Source organism: Cyrtonyx montezumae, unplaced genomic scaffold (genome assembly GCF_038088225.1).
Source record: "Cyrtonyx montezumae isolate F1298 unplaced genomic scaffold, pur_monq_1.0 scaffold_3, whole genome shotgun sequence".
Classification (NCBI taxonomy): domain Eukaryota; kingdom Metazoa; phylum Chordata; class Aves; order Galliformes; family Odontophoridae; genus Cyrtonyx; species Cyrtonyx montezumae.
Window position 1 is genome coordinate 31,490,145 of NW_027072034.1, and position 17,269 is coordinate 31,507,413.

Sequence of the window (17,269 nt, forward strand, 5' to 3'; positions counted from 1 at the left end):
AAGTTTAATCCCTCACCAAGGGAACAAGCAAAAATTCTATTAATAGGAGGTGACAGTGCATGTAACAGACTTCTGGAATTGAATGTATTCCTAAGACACACTGAAAGAAAGGTAATAACTTAATTGATATGGAGGCTTTTAAGCGACACTGATGTACATAAGATGTAATTACTACATGATATTTCGTTTACTCACTTGGGAGAACGAAAAGATAGCTAATGACACAGAAGAACATCCTCTAAGATCTGAGGGCCAAACAACCTCTCCCTCTCCAAACACCAAACTTCAAAAACCAAACCAGGTTTTGAGCTCTGCAGCCTGGGCTGCTGAAGGCCCTGCCACCTGCTGTTCCCTTACTTCACCTTTCACAGGCTACAGCAAACAGACACCGTTTGGCCTTCTACAGCAACACAGCTGAGGAAAACAAAAATCAGCCTTTTTCCATCAGGACAACTTTCATAGTGAGTGAATGGGGTTAGTGAAGTCAGCGATTAACAAAATAACTTATTAGATCTCTTCATCTGAATTGCACTTGAGGGTCTGAAACATTTCTGTTTATGGAGATGCAGTCTAAGCTAGCCTGGCTTCTGCTTCAGGTCTGATGGTTTGTTTCCATTTACAGATGTTTTAATTGTTTGTGCATGTTTGTTTGGTTGACTTTATTGTTTTTACTATTAAAAATAGCTCTAACATGTAGAAAAGAAAATCTCTTTAAAAAGAGTAAGCAAATTTGCTTCATTTATAGGAAACAGCAGCCCTTTGTTGAAACTAGAAAAAGGCCTTCCATGCTCTGTCACAGCAGCTCTTTGCTGGAGCTCAGACAAATGATGGCAGATCACATAAAGGCCATCTTTTCAAACTGCTTCTGCAGTTCAACACTTTAATATGGCAAATAATGTGTCAATCGATCTCAGGGGACATAGTTATTTAGAAAGAGGTCACTACACCAAAAATTATAATTCGGATATTCGTCCCATCTCCATCTTTAAAGAAGGTATCAACTAAGTAATGATAGCAACCAAAGATCTGCTATCTGACTACGCAATTTTGAGGTGTAAAACAGATAGCTACGTAGAAAAATCTGCAGCAGGATAGAACAGAAATAATGATAAAGATTCAGTTCTGACACTCTGGTAGAACTCAGCTCAACAACCTTCGATGGTAAGCTTTAAATTCAAGAATTGACACTGAACATTGAACAGCAGACACAACTGGAAATTTACAACTGATGGATGCATCCTATTTGTCAAAGGGAGAGCGTTCAAGCTGAGCTTTCACTCTGAAGAACTCTTTTCATGTTTTTAAATCAATGCCTGAGGAATAAAAGACTTTTGAATGCTTACAGATCTATGTACTTAATGAAAGCATTATCATAACCACACAATAATATCTGTAGTAAATATACGTATATAAGTAATCTCATATACATACATATACACCCCTTGCATACACATCCCACACTGGGAACCAGATACAGTGTTCCTAGAATACTATGTGAACACACAGTATATGTGAATTAAAAATATATTCAAAATATAAGGGGGCTTCAGACTGAGGAGATATATATATATATATTCAACAATGTACACTGTACTGGTATTAGAAACTAAAACAAATCCAGACTTCCTAAAACTCCTGACTTCTAAAAGCAAGTGTGGCAATTAATATGGAGTACTTTAAAATAACTTCTCATTAGGATGCAGTGACTACTGAGCTAGCAGTGATAGCACAGTGTGATTACTATCTAATTTAGCGTGTAAACTGTGTGCTGTCACAAAGAATAGAAGCTGATGTTGATATTAAGGAGGTCAATTTTCAAAAGCTGAAAACGATGAATGGAAACTGCGAGGAATAAATGTGAACAAAAATGTAATAAAACATTCTTCTTTCATAGTTAATAACTTATTTACACTTCCTAATGTACCACAGAATCACAGAATTGTAGGGGTTGGTAGGGATCTCTTAGAGATCATCGAGTCCAACCCCCTGCCAAAGCAGCTCCCTAGCCCAGGTTGCACAGGTAGGCATTCATTTGGGTCTTGAACATCTCCAGAGGAGACTCCACCACCTCTCTGTGCAGCTGTGCCAGTGCTCTGTCACTGCACTGTGAAGTTCCCATGCACATTTGTGCAGAACTTCCTATGCTTCAGTTTGTGACCATTTCCCCTTGTCCTATTGCCACACACTGCTGAGAACAGTCCAGCCTCATCCCTCTGCCTCCTGCTCCTTAGATATTTATAGACGTAGATCAGATCTCCTCTGAGTCTTCTTTTCTCAATGCTGAACAGACCCAGGTCTCTCAGTCTTTCCTCATAAGAGAGGTCCACGCCCTTTATCATCTTTGTAGCCTTCCCTTGAACTCTCTCCAGGAGATCTCTGACTTTTTTGTACCAGGGAGCCCAGAATTGGACACAGTACTCCAGGTGAGGCCTCACCAGGACAGAGTAGAGTGGAGATGCAATCTCTCAATTTTGCATTTATAAAAGAAGCATACAGTTGAAAAAACAACAAAAAAGAAGAACACTAGATAATTGCTGTGTTTCCCCTTCCTCTTTTTTTTTTTTTTTTTTTTCTTTTCTTAAGAAAAACCTGATAGAGATGAACACAAGTCAGGAAATGCAAACTGAAGTACCAAAAGGAGCTAAGAACTATAAAACGTTATTAAAGTGTGTCTGGCATAAATTAAACATTAGCAATAGAATACGTAAAAAAAATATAAAATTAAGTCTCTTGTAAGGAAAAATGTTCAATATCTATCTCTGCACTATGGGATTATCTTACAGTGACAACTATTTCTGTTCAGTCATTAACTACTGTAGTAAAAATAACAAGTATAATTAAACACTTAATCTTCAAACGCACCCTAAGATAGCAGAGTTGCCCACAAAGCTTTCACAGTTTTCAGTAATAACTCTGGGCAAAATTTGGAGCTATGAGGAAGTTTTGGAGAATTACAGCTGTGCCACTAATCTAAAGTGTAAATGGAATGTCCTTGGTAACACTGCTAAGTAGTCAGCCTAACTGTAACGCTAGAAAAATAAAGGAGAGGCAAAAGAATTCTCCTCCCTTCCCACTCCAAACAAACAAACAATACACACAACCTGGAAACAGATTATGGATGAGTAGCTGGCAATTGATAAAAGGGTTTCCAAGAAGGTAAGTATGATGATAAGTTTTTTTTTGTTTTTTTTAAAATATGTATCTTTCCTTTCAGCTGTTGGTAGATGCACAGTCCTAAATCAAAGTCTATATCCATAAGGAATGGATTAACCACCAGCTGAGTGGCAGAGCCAAGGATCAACCTCCCAGGAAAGCTCAGCAGAGAGCAGGAATGCTTCTGGCTGGTTCCAACACATTTCCTCACAGGTACAGTAGCACTCTGTTTCCTCTTGAGTCACTTTGAAAACAGAGTAATTACAGATAAATATTTGAGGGAGAGTTATACAGCCTGGTAGACTGCTTAATTACATTTGAGATTCTTTGGCCTGTGCACATCAAAGGTCCACTTCTGGTCAACTCTAGAGACATTATGTGTACTTTTTCTTTTCTTCCAATGACAGTTCTTACTAAAACAGAATTGAGCTTTGAAACTTCAAAACCTGTGAAGAACTAGTCTTAATCAACCAGTAACACAAAAATACACCAGCTATATAATCTTACCTTGATGCTATCAAGAAACTTGGCCCCCCACATCTCAAACACTTCTTTTCATCATCTTCTAATGTTTAATGACAATGCTGTGAGGTTTTGGTTTTTTTGTTTCTTCAAATGAATGCCTTTGACAGCTTTTAACTATTGTCTGATTCTCTCTGCTCTACAGTATATCTGGTATTTCAATCTCCAATACAACTGCACATACGCTGTAGTATCTTACATCTTGAGTTCCAAAACTGCAAACAGGAAACCTCAAGACTAGTTTGGTGGTAACGAATTTCTGCTCAGCTCCAACAGAGCACAAAAGTTAAGCTTGTTTTTTGTCTTATAAGTGGTTTAGAAGTCTTTAAAAAAATGTGCAAAGGACTAAAGAAAAATACAAACTAAAAACACACAAAATGTTCCTTCCTACCAGGGAGTCAATACAGCATTTTACTGTAAAATAAAAAATAAAAAAAAATTCACATATGTTCAAATAACAACTTGCATAAAAATGTATTTGTAAAAGGCTTCCCACCTGACCTTTTCATCTCCTGCTCAGATGAAGTCAGCTGGGATGGATCCAATTCATTATTAATGAAAGTGAACTTGCTGTTTGGAAAGAGTGTGGTTCTAATGTCAAAGCACATGATACCTCTGAGGGATTCAGCCACCACTGGGCTGAGTTCTAGCCCTCCAGGTCCCAGGTGTTACCCAGTGTTAGCTGGGTGGGCTGAAAGGCCATTGAGGAGCAGAGTGGTTTCTGATGAGGCACCCACATTCATGCCTTGTCTCCTCTGCCTGTTCTTGTAGGCCAGTCACCCACTTCTCAGACTAATGCTGCTTTGCAGTTTGAGGAACGTGGTGCCAAAAGTTGGTGTTGACAAGAAAAGGACACTGTACCTCCACAACAGTAAGTATCCAGAATGTATTATTAGATAAGAACAACATGGCTACCATTTATTTGAAAAAGCAGCAGATTAAAACGTTATTTCAGCTGACATCCTCTCTAATGGTAGAATAATCCTCCGTAATGTTACAAGACAGGCTGCTGCAGCAACAATGAACACACGCTTGAGTTCTAGCCTCCTATTAATATATACAATAATGCCCTAATTGTACATGATGTTCACTCAGTTTCATGCTGTAACCTTCATACCATCTTTGCAATTTCAGATTTTTTCTTCTCCAATTAGTGGTACTGTTGTGACCCAAAATGTCCTGGTCTGCAGCACTTCAAGATACAATGCAAAACCAATGTGATACTCTTTAAAACACATTGTCTTTTGTATTTACGTGATAAGTACTCATCTGTTTAAGGAAGTTAAGTTTTTAAAAATCTTTTGATGTCTTACTTAAAAAGACTGATATTTCTATACCCTTCCTGGAACAGCATGCCTATTATCAAGAAGGCAGTGTTCATTTCTAGCTTCTGACAGATGATTTAAATTTATAATTTCAAAGGATAAAAAGCTGATATTCTGCAGGAACAAGCTGGTATTATATTAATGCATGCTGAAGTTTAGCAGTACTAGTTCAGAGCCTTAAAACTTACCTCAGCTTAAAATAAAATAATAAGTTAGGGAGAAAGCATTCTCACAGGTCTTAGCTATGCTGGAAAAGAAAGTGCAAAGGGTTTATGACAAAAATTGGTCTAAAGTGCTTTCCTACACATAGGATTACTATTAAGAAATTGCCCAAAGACAACCTTCAGGGATTTAAAACAAGCAAACCCCAGATCAAACAAACAAAAAAACATATTTCAGCTTGGCATTTTCTCTTCTTTTTTCCTTCAGAAATTTGTATGTACTTGTATTTTTAATTCATTTGGAAATCAGGACAAAGATTAACAACTAATACTGGTAACTGTCTGAAGGACAAACGTTGAGAGAATTTTGTAGTTAGATGGCTTTATTAAGTACTTCATCCAACACAGACAGCATTTTTGGAAGAAGGCATTTCTCTGTACCTTGAAGACTACAAATAATTGCATCTTCTTGTGTTACTCATATTATACACTTACCAGAAGACACAATGAGATTAAGTTATCTCTGGTTTCAGTCTGTTGCAAAAGGAAAAAAAAAACCAAAACCACAAAAACAACCACAATGTCTGACAATGAAGCACTTCCAACAGCAAGTAGCCAGCTTGCATCATTTCCTACCCACCACCTCTGCTCTCCACCTGTCTTCAGGGCCCAGTCCTGCATCTCCTCCTGTGAGGCCCAGACACAGTGAGCTGCAGGGCCATCTCTACCCCCCAAGACACTCTGTACAGATGCAGTTACTGCTGATGATCTGGTCTGTGGTGACTTTTTCCATGATTAGTTGAGATCCTGCACACTTGGTTTTGCATGCATTGTCATCAGTAACATTTTATTATTATTTTTTCGCATTCTGGATAGCAAAGGTGAAACCAATAACCTGCAAAGGAAGACATCTTCCAATCTTTCAGCTGCAAATAGCACAAGGTGGGTATGGAAGAGAGATCTTTTTTGGCCGCAGAGTAAACCAATCGGAACCCCAACCTCTGCCTCACACCTAGGTAACTACAGCAACAGAAACAGGAAAAAAAAAAAAGCAGCAGCCCTTCCTGAATTATTTTATAAGCACTTCTAGAGAAGACGCTGAGCTAATAACCAGCTCAGGTGCACTAAAGAAAACTTCTAGGGGAAAGAAAGAAAAAATTCAAGACCACATCTCTCCTCTAAAACAGCAGCAATGATGAATGGCCTGATGTCAGCATTGTTTCATGGCTGTTTCTAAGTCAGAAACACAAAGAGGCACAATGACTACTGATGTCCCCCTGGACTGTTGACTCCCCATTCCTCCATGCAGACTAGACTTAAGCCTACATATACATTTGAAGACGTAAGAAAACCAAAGTCAAGAGAGAAGGCAGGAAAATTCTGAAAGAATACAACACCTGTGAAGTGTATAGACAAGACAAAATGGCAAACTATTTTACACTGACCAACAGGCTCTTACAAAAGCAGAGTGAGGAGAATCCAACAACAAAATCACAGGACAAACACCCTACGCTGACATTTAGGTACATTATCTTTATGATAGATGGAGAAAACACTGTGTAATAACAAAGCAAGCTTACTGCTACTCGTTCATTGGTGGTCTCACTTTAAGCTGTCCTTCTTGCCTTGAAATTAAAAGTCAGCCATTCATGACATGGTGAACATCATGAAATTTCATAAAGGAGGCATTCCTGAATTTCATGAAGGATTCAAAAAGTGTTTGAATAATCTGTTTTCATTGTACCTTCTCTTTCCCTACCTCAAACATTCAGCAGTGTGTATGAATTGCACTTTATTAGAAGTGCTTGTAGTACATTTATGCATTGTATAAGCAAAGAGCAGTCTTCAAATATAAGAGGTATAACCTTGATCTTACATAGAAGGACAAAGCTCAGAATCACGGTAGATTGCTACACTTTGCAGCTAATCCCTTGAAACACTGCTACCTACTTTTCCAGGGGTTTCACTTTAAACTGTCTATAAAGTGCTAAAATAAAATCGAACTGTTGACCTTCTGTTCCCCAACAGAAAAATCGTATATTCTTTTTTATATATTTTTCTAAACTACAAAGAAGAAGAGATGTTTGTTGAGTTCAAAAACACATTTATTCCCACCAATCAAGGCTGTTTAAGGAAAAAAAAAAAAAGAGGACAACGTTTCTTTCTAGACACTGTTCATCTGACATTTTTCAGCAGTTTATCTGTCACATTACAAATTTAATTTACTGCCTGACAGTAGGAAATTCTGAAAAATACATATATATTTTTTAACTTTCTAGTTCACAGAGACCTAAGCACTTTAAAGGCCCTGTTTGGACTCTGTTCCTATGAACTTTCCAATTTGCTGCTATTACAAACACCAAATAAATTCTTACATTTATGAATTATTATTTACTAGGTCACCTGGAACAGAATTTGTATTCTACACTGAAAGAGGCACATGCATAGAAAGGTGAGGGGGAACAAAACTTCTCTATTTAAAAATCTCTTAGGACAAAATTTCATGCAGAAGTTTACCTGAACTCAGGGTAACCCTAACACCTATTAATCTCCTATTAAAATCTAGGGGAGAGCCTCTTCAACAGAAAACCTCTTTCCAAAACCGGGGTCTTTGAATGCTACAGGTAAAAATAACCACCAGACACAAGATATCTTCGTTCTTTTCTCTGTGCTTGCATGTGTAATCAAAGACACATCTTCTATTGATATTTAACAGCCTCACAAGTCACTTGCTGGTGAAATCAATGAGTGCTGCACTAATGCTACACAGTTTAAAAAGCAGAAGCCCAGGCAAGAAAGGGTCACCCAAGTCTCCCCCTAAAATCATCTATTTCCCTTTGATCTAACAAGTTTCTCAGAATCAAACTGGGATCTCCACTTCACACTCCCAAAACACAAACGCAGATGAAACTCTCTAAAGCTTCACCTTTCCCAGTATAACAGGCCTCTAGCCAATCTATCCTATCGATCTTCAAAATCATTTAAGTTAAGACCAAGCTTTTAGCCTGGAATGTTGGCAGCGTTCATTTCTTTTAATGAAATATTTCTTAAGTATTTTCCTCCAGCTTGAGCGAGTTCCTTTCAGAAAAAAAAGTAGTTCTTGTGAATGCTCTACCACATGATTACAGCAGGAAGTCTGCTAATTCCCCAAAGGGGAGGAGTACGTGCCTACACCAAAAGGAAAGTGTTGAAGAATGGCACAGAGAACAAGGATATTTTTTTCCTAATTTATTTTTTTAAGTGTTTCTGCAAAGCATGCTCCATAGAACATGGATTTACATAAGCACACTAAGGATATGTACATTATTCTGAACTCTTACCTTGCTGTTCAGTTGCTATAACACTGCTTACCCAGATATGGCAAACAAGGAAGTGCTGCACAGTTGTTAGCCCTAACATGATTTTCCACTGTACTAGAGCTGCTGCTCCAGAAAGTAAACCTGACTTTTCCCATAGAAACTGTTACCCAAAACCAAGAAAAAACAACTAGAAGAATTAGAAGACTTTTTTTTTTTCTTTTTTCAGATAAAAAAACATATTCAGTAGAGATCAAGACTGCCTGGCAATGCTGGACTCTCACTGCCCTTTATTCCTACTTGTCAACTCCAGTGCTTCAGCAAAAGTCATCTTTTTCCCTAAATTCTCTTCTACTGTTTAATCTTCTGCCAGAAATTTCTCCCCAGACCACTTTTCTCAACAATATCTGTCTGCAATAAGCAAATCAGTTCAAAATTAAACATTTGGCTTTGGCTGCTGCATCACTTTCTCTCTCATCTGAAAATGTTACAGACTCTCACACTGATGAGATGTTCTATCCTCACTCATAGACACATTTTCTTCTTTCCTCCCATTAGATAACAATAAAATCCATCAACAAATGTGAAAGAGAAATAGTAGAGCCACATAATTCCCAACTATGAGGAGAGACTGTGGGAATTAGTATCTGTACTATAATCAAAATTAAATGAAAGAAAAACAAGTTCAAAATCACACAGGTCTGAAATTTGGAAGTTTAGCTACAAACTTTAGTCCTTCTGTATGAATACAAATAATTTGCTGAAGCTTGGTACCAATATAAAAGTGACTATTGTTTCATATACAATTTAAGCTGGGAGACACAAAATATTCAGTGCTTCACAGCCTCTAATAGTACCTTAGTATTGCTAGCATTAAAAATTCAAGAACAAAACACCACAGCTCTGTTTTAAGGAATATTAAAACAAAAGTAGACCATTTCTTCATTATCTGCATTAGATCTTATAAGAGAAGTCAGGAGTGTTATGAAATTTGCACTGGGCCACACTGATTAGCTTTTGAAGAAAATTCATATGCTAACACTAGAACTGTGAATAAGTGGCTGAAAGGAGTGGCAAGAAGTAATCCCCTAGTTCACATAAATATAAGTGCCTGAAGTTTATACTTTGAAATATCTAACAATTCACAAATTATCCCAAGGTGATGGAACAGAAAGGTGGGTGGAAAGAAGATATAAGTGTCTCTTGTCCACTTAGAATTGTGGAATCTCTTAGTGCTGGAAGGGATCTTTAATTGTCATCTGTTCCAACTCCCCTGCATTGAGCAGAGACATGCACAGCTCGATCACGATGCCCAGGGCCTGATATCCAGCTTCACCTTGAAGTCTCCAGGGATGGGGTACCCACCATATCTCTGGGTGAACTGATGAATGAACAGGAAATTAAGTTACCCTTTCCTGGGTCTCAGAGACTGTAAATACTTCAAATGACTAATGCCATGCATTTTTAGTTTCTTTGTTCTTGTACTCCTTGTTGAAAATTAAGCTCTAAGGAACAGTTCTTGAACTCGAGTGCTAACTGATGCCATATTCCTGCTTCTCCACTGTGGAGAACCATTTAGGTTCAAAAGCTCTCAACTCTGAAAGCAAGTTTTAGTTCCAGAATGGCAAGCAGTCTTGTGCACTGCATCAAATGCTGCCTTCTGTGTTTGCAGTCTTATTTTCTAAGGACTGCACAGAATGAGTGAAGACTCAGGAGGCAGAGATGCCCAACCAGCACTTACAGACCAGAATCTGAACTGTACCCTGCTTCATGCCATCCTCTTCCTCTACTTCCCCTAAACCACAGCCAGAGAGCAGGTTGCAGTGACCCACTCACAGCTCTGCTTCCACTTTTTTTCCCCCTAGCAATGGCAGCAGCTGTTCCTCACACAAGCAGACATAAGCCCACCACACATATGTGACGACACCACCACCTCCCCTGCCATTTTGGCCACATAGTGAAGGTAATACATGGGAAAAGGGCATAACTCTCCAGATTTCCCTAAATTTCAGAAAGTATCTCAGAGGAGCTGTGTATCCAAAGACTGCATGGAGCATAAGTGAGTATTGGGGAACATAAGCTGTTATTACTCCTCTGATGGTAAGGTTCAAGATCTAAAGAGCCCTACTGTCAAAACCTTGCTTACAAAGTTGTTTAAGAAAAACAGTTTTATAAATATATGTACATATAAAATATAAATAAGTATATTATACATATTTACATACACACAAGTACAAATAAAAGACTTGTTTTAGTGAAAACATTTGAGTAAATCTTACACAACTTTCTGTTTCGAGATAAATGCTTTACCCTAAAAAAATGACCCATTTTTATCATTATAACGCAGTATTCTCCAGCCATGATGGAATAGATCTTCCCAAATCTTACATAAAATCAGAGCTGGTATCAAATGCCATTCAATAGTCTTTAGGGAGAATTAAGAGATGAAAACCAATACCTGCTCTACCTGTTTAATCCTGAAAGACAAATTCAGGAATCAAAGGTAAAGATGGTCTAACCTACATCTTAGCAGCATTTTTGGGGATGGTACATGATAACTAGAGAACTAATAGTAGGAAACAACAACTTATCAGGGGATATTCTTAAGCACCAACAGACAAAAAGATTAATGACTCTTTTGCAATATAGAGAATTCCAAACCAGACTCTTGGAAAACTGGAGATCCCCCAGCTACCGGTTGCTTCAGGCAAAGGATCTCTGACATCACATCCTGCAGCCACAGGCACCAGCAGAAAATGCTCAGCTTGCATGTAGGAACGTGACAGGTAAGATTTCAGTATTTCCCACCAAAAAATAATACCAGGCTATAGGTAAATTTTTTCTAAGTTAGTGTGAAGATGTGGAACAAGTGGCAAGAGGGAAATGAAGTACTAAGAAGGGATGTAAAGTTTAGCACAGGAAAAAAAAACTGCAATTCAGAAAGACAGCATTAACAGGCGTGCTGGGAGGACCAAGCATGCAGCTGTTGCATCCAAAAGCAAGAGCAGGATAAGTAAAACAAACAAGGGGAAAAAGAAGGGTAGGGGAACAGGTATCAAATGTTCTGTTGAACATAGGCTCTATTACAGGGAACAACTAAGAGTAGATGATGTAGGAAACAGCCTCCAAATAAAGTACAGATAAAATGAGAGCTGCAGGGGAACCCTGAACAAAAGAGCGTGGTGAGAAAGAGCACAAAGGAAAGGAGTGTAAAACCAAGGCACTGCAAGGAGCTATGATGTCTTAAAATGAAACTCACAAACTTAAGTCAGAGAGAAAAAAAACTAATTTAAAAGGTTTACTTCTGTATGTGTGGAATTTTATGCCTCATATTACAGGCTTAAAAAAAAATACACAACAGGACAAGCTCATTTTCCTCAGTCCTCTCTGCTTAGCACAATTCAGGCTTTGTCACCACAGTGCCAGCAATAGCTGTAATCCAAGATTAATTAAGCAAGTTATGAGAAACAGAATTCCATGGCAAATTTATGGCAGTAATTTTTAAACATTTTGTTTTGTAAAATCTACCAATTTTAGCAGTTACCAAGAAAGCCTCTTCAACACAAAAAGGATCACAAATTGCAAATACAGCTTCTTCCCATTCATCAAAAAGAGCCATTTAGCAACTAGAAGTGTTTTTTAATATTGTAATGCATTTAATATAACATAATTTTAATATTCAAATGATATTTTGATACAGAATACGTTAAGAGCACTACTGAAAACATGAGCATTTACAGTTTTAGCTGCATTCTTCTAACTTACACCCTGGTTCTAACACAAACAATGAATAGTTTAAAGTTCCTGCACAACCTCCAAAGCAGAAGAATTGTCTTCCAGCAATTCTGAAATAAGAGAAACAAATCTGCAACTGATTTTATAACCAGGACCAATGCCAATGCTGGCCTACGCTCCTCGTACTGTGAAGCCCAAAGTCAAGCCCCCAAAGTGCAGAGCTGTGAAATGAGCCTGGCATCCCTCACATAGCTGAGGGGAGGGCATCTTCAGGAAAAGTTTGCAAGCAGAAGATAACAGCAGCTACTTCCTGGGGCAGGACAAAGCTATTAGGGTAGCTAGATCTTGGAGTGCTTGGTAACACCAGCCTTGGCTGCCTGGCTAATCTATTTCCTCCTCCAGGAGGGCAGTGGATTATTAAACCACCCCTCTGCTGATAGAGCCTTATCACACTGCACAGTGTGCTGGCACAGGGGTTGCTTAGAATCCACACATCCTAAGTTCTCCAGCTGACTCTCCTGGTTACACGCCTCCATATGCAACACTTATCTAATGAAGGTTTTCAGCACGTCAGGATACTCTTCCATTAATGTACATTAACTTCATGAACTATCTATTCTCAAGATCATATTCTAAGCCACATCAGCTGTCCCTCAGAAAAGCAGTGTATACTTTAGTCTTCTAACTGACTTGGGCTCAATGCAGGGATATGTTCATTTAGTAACCCAAGAAATATGGGTTCAGCTAGTTTAATGGCATCCCATTCAGTGCTGGTCAAGAAACGAGTATTTTGTTACTGGTTCATAAACAAAGAGGCACAAGCTTAATGTTAGCTTATTTATACATATATTATCATACATATTAACAATATACCTTTTAATTCATAGCGATACTCTTGAGCTAAGTAATGCTGTAGATAAGTAATACTCTAGATCCTTTTCAGCAGGCAAAGCCTTTTTTGGCTCAGAAAACTGACACGTTGGATGAAAAGACAGCTGAAGTGCATACAGACTACCAAACAACTTCCACCAGGGAAGATGCTGTCATCTTTTTGTTTTCACTAAGCTGAATGTACACATACTGATGAAAGCTGGGTAGTTTTCTCTGTGGCACAGAAATCACATGGATAGCAGTTACAGTGAGCCACAAATGCCGTTGGTGGGTTGCACCAGGTACTGCTGCTACCTACAAACCAAACCTAAGCTGCAGCCAGGAAAAATGGAGGGGGGAAAATACAGACAAATGATTTGTAGTCTATTTTGATATTATTAATAAAGAAAAGCATATTTGTGTTTTCATCTAGAGAATATTCAGGGGGTATATTACTGGTGATGTGGACAGGAGATCACAAGGGAAAGCATTCCTTCCCTAATATTCACTACCACCATTTAGAAAGTACTCTATCAGCAGTACAAGATAATCGGCAGAGTTCTATAAAATCCATAGCTGACAGCTTTACTTAGAGGCTTAGAATCATCATTTTTGACATCTGTGATAATTGACACAAATCCATTATTATTTTTCTTGGGAAAAGGAATGTAGAAATCTACTCGGTCCATACCTTTCATTCATCTAATTACTATCAGAACAAAAACTTCCCATGAAATCACCTCATAAGGTACATTAAGAACAGGAACTATTCCCTTTGGTTTTCAGCTCCTCAGAAATCCATTAACAACTGCAAACATGCTGAGCCACAAAAAGCACCAAGAAGTACTTTGATACAGCACTGCAGACAGTTGTATCAGGTTGAAATCAGTGTGGTGCTTCTACCTATTCAAATGAAGATGTCTGCTCTTAGAGAAGCCACCAGTGAGTCCCCTGCCTTGCCACACGCGCACTTGCACAGCAGGTGCCTGAATGCCTTTCCAGACTAAGCTCCCCACCAAGTGTCCTAATGCTGTAACCACTGACATCTGATCTCAGTTTGGCAAATCTACTGAGCACGAAAAGACTGTGATAACTGAGCTTCATCTGCTTACCTCTATTTTCTTCAGACTCTCTGCCTTCTATGTACGGATGTACCCCTGCATACCCAAATATTACACTGCAGCAAGGTACATGAAGGCAAGCTTTATTCACAAAAAAAAACCATAGTAAAGAATATTTCCCAAAGCAAATTATCTAAACATTACCGCCAAAAGGTACATATAAATAGTGCAACCACTTTTCAAAGTGTTTTAAAGTGAAATACAAGAAGCATTTATTTTTATTTTTAACAAAGAAACTGTAAGTGAATGAGTAACAAGTTCAAAAATCACAGAATAATATTAAATATCATATTCTATAACACTTAAATGCTTTTAGGATAGTTTCAAGTTTTCAGCAACTGAATGACTGGAATAAATTGCCAGAATATTGTGCTTTCTAATTTCATACTAATGTAACTACAGAAATGACAAAGTTTTAAAAACAACAAAAGTGCGTTTCCAAGCAGTTCTCTTTTTTTTAAAAAAAACAAAGAAACAAACAACTGAAAGCAGCTAGAGTGCAGTTATTAAAAGATGACCATTTAACACATACAAATTGTGCCAGTTATCAGATTCGACAAAATCCTGTGAGAATCCATTACTGCCTGCAGTTTGCTGAGATATAAAGAACATTTTCAGGGTAATTTGTGAACATTTACCAACAGCCTTTGCTTTTAAAAGAGCAAAATATTTACTACGTTCTGATTCAATGAAGCATTTCAAATACAAGTTTCACTGAAGCTACACACATGCATTAATTTCCTTTTTGGAATGGCATTAGAATGCTCCATGTTCTCAACAATCAATTTTACTGAACTGAATATAGTCCATCAGAAACATGAACAATGCTATGCATGCACATACAAAGGACAGAGATGTTAAATATAAAACAGAAATGAGATTTAATTTTCTTACTGAAATAAAAGTGTTGCCTGACTGGACAGAGCAAGTATTCTGTACACCTACACTCAGAAGGGTAGGTCAAGCAATTATGATATCCAAAGACAGAAAAGGCTCTTTTTCTTTTCGTTGTAGCAAGCTATTGTCTGTTTGGGAACTATATAAAACCTTATCTGCAATAAAAATGTTTGTTTGGGGTGTTTCTGGTGTTTTTGGTTTGTTTTATGTTTTTATTTTAAGGGGAGAAGAAAAATATCTTTGACTCAGAAATAGCTTGAATTAAGAGTACGCTAAAACTCAGACTCCAGAAACATATTTCTCTAAGTAAAGTGATGAGGTTTTTGTTTTATTAATTTTTTATAGAAAATCTGAGTGAAAGCTATGATGAAAGAGTCCAAGAAAAAGACAATAGTTTTATATTACATATTTGAAACAAATACAAGACATGGGCCACAGTTAACAAGCTTATTTGAGCAGACATTTCAGTAGAAAAGTTATAATCATTTTACTGTTATTAAGATTTTAGTTAGTTGAATCATTATGGCTTTGGGGATTGTGTATTTGTCTTCTATTTACAACAATGGCCATTTCAAGAGCCTTTTTACTTCATCTGCTACCTACATCCAACAACAATAACAACAAAAAAGCAACAAACCAACCACTCTACTCTTTAAAATTTATTACAAAAGACTTCTCACTGTTGTTCAAAAATAATTACAGAATCTTCAAGGCTACACATTCTGATCTGTTGGGAAGGCCAGAGTTATAAAAGCATTTCTGAATGTAATGGATAGAAATAAATTAATCTGAAAATGTAGTGCAAAAGTCAACCCATCTTAAAGTATTCCACAGTTTTCTTTTACCTTGAAGGAAACCCAATCATTTCCAAAAGCATTTCCAATAACATAAGTGATAAATTTAAGACTGGATTGCACTTGTAATTCTAACTGATTAATCTGCATTTTATTGACATTAGATGTAATTTGTTTAATGTCTGATAACACTTCACTGAACAACCATTAAAAGAACTTGCAGCAAAACCAAGACACATGAGGTCTTGATGCATTGCTTATCACCTAAGGACTAAAAAAATGTCAGTAATTAGCCATCATAACTTCATTCTGAAGAAGGCAATTTTATTTTAATTTGTAAACAACGCACCTGAGTAAGAAATAGTAAATCTGTCTGGTAAAGTTCTCTTGCCTGTGCTGCAATCAGTACCATGCTAAAAGTTTATTCAGCTTTTTTCCTTTTTTTTTTTTCCTTTTTGAATAGTTGTAATGAGTTTTCATTTCATTAAAAGTGACTAAAAAAAGACAACAAAGTACACCTACTAACTATGTGAGCAAATCTACCACAAAATAGAAAACATCAGCTCCATAACATTAATTCAGTCTTCAGAAATGGCTTGGTAAGTTACTCTACATATATACTGAATTCAATTCTGATCTACACTTAGAGAAAATAAAAACAAAACCAAACAAAAATAAAACAAAGAAGAAATCACCACAAATATACATGCCTTCTTTTATTTCACTCAAATTATTACTCAGTTTTTAGAAATCAAAGAATAACACTGAGGCAGCTAAACTGAAGCCTATGAATTACTACTAGGCCTCCTTTCCTTCCATACCAATACATTTCATTTATATATTCTCTAGGATAAGTCTCCTAAGCCATAGTAGTAGGTAGCAAACAGAAGAGCCAAAAAACAGCTGTAGCAGTATCTAGCAGTTAATTAATAACTTGATCCTATCTTTCTTCTTTTTCAAGCAAGAGCTACAACAGGTTTGTCTCAGATCACAGAAAGAAAAAAGATCTGTTACTTAATAAACAATACAGCAGTTTAAAGAAAACTACAGGTATCACACCACATGAAAGCACAACCTAGCAATATATCCAGTTGACTTCTTATCTTTAGATACAAAAGTAAGGCCTGAATCACTCACCTTTGGCACGCTGTTAAAAGGATCCAGGCAGTGAAAGGCAGGAGTCTCCAACAAAGATACGTACACAACTATCTGAAACAACAAACAACACATTTTAGTCTTAGCACTGAAGTTAGATCTTCAGACAATTTGGTTCTCATTCTACTAAATCTCTTAAGAGATTATGAAGAGAAGGCAGAATGACTTCAGCTTGATCCATGTACTCAGTATAAATGGAAGCTGTATCCATCCAGGAAAAAAGATATGTTATGTACAAAG

General features: G+C 37.3%; 1 protein-coding gene across 2 annotated transcripts in view; it reads right to left on the reverse strand.

Annotated features, from left to right (window-relative positions):
- The window catches only part of NCK2 (NCK adaptor protein 2), an 81,533-nt gene that overhangs the window by 33,255 nt on the left and 31,009 nt on the right, over positions 1-17,269 (reverse strand). For both annotated transcript variants that reach the window (XM_065741110.1, XM_065741111.1), the window contains exon 2: positions 17,012-17,083. The gene's annotated coding sequence lies outside the window, so the exon portion shown is untranslated. The remainder of the gene's footprint in view (positions 1-17,011; positions 17,084-17,269) is intronic.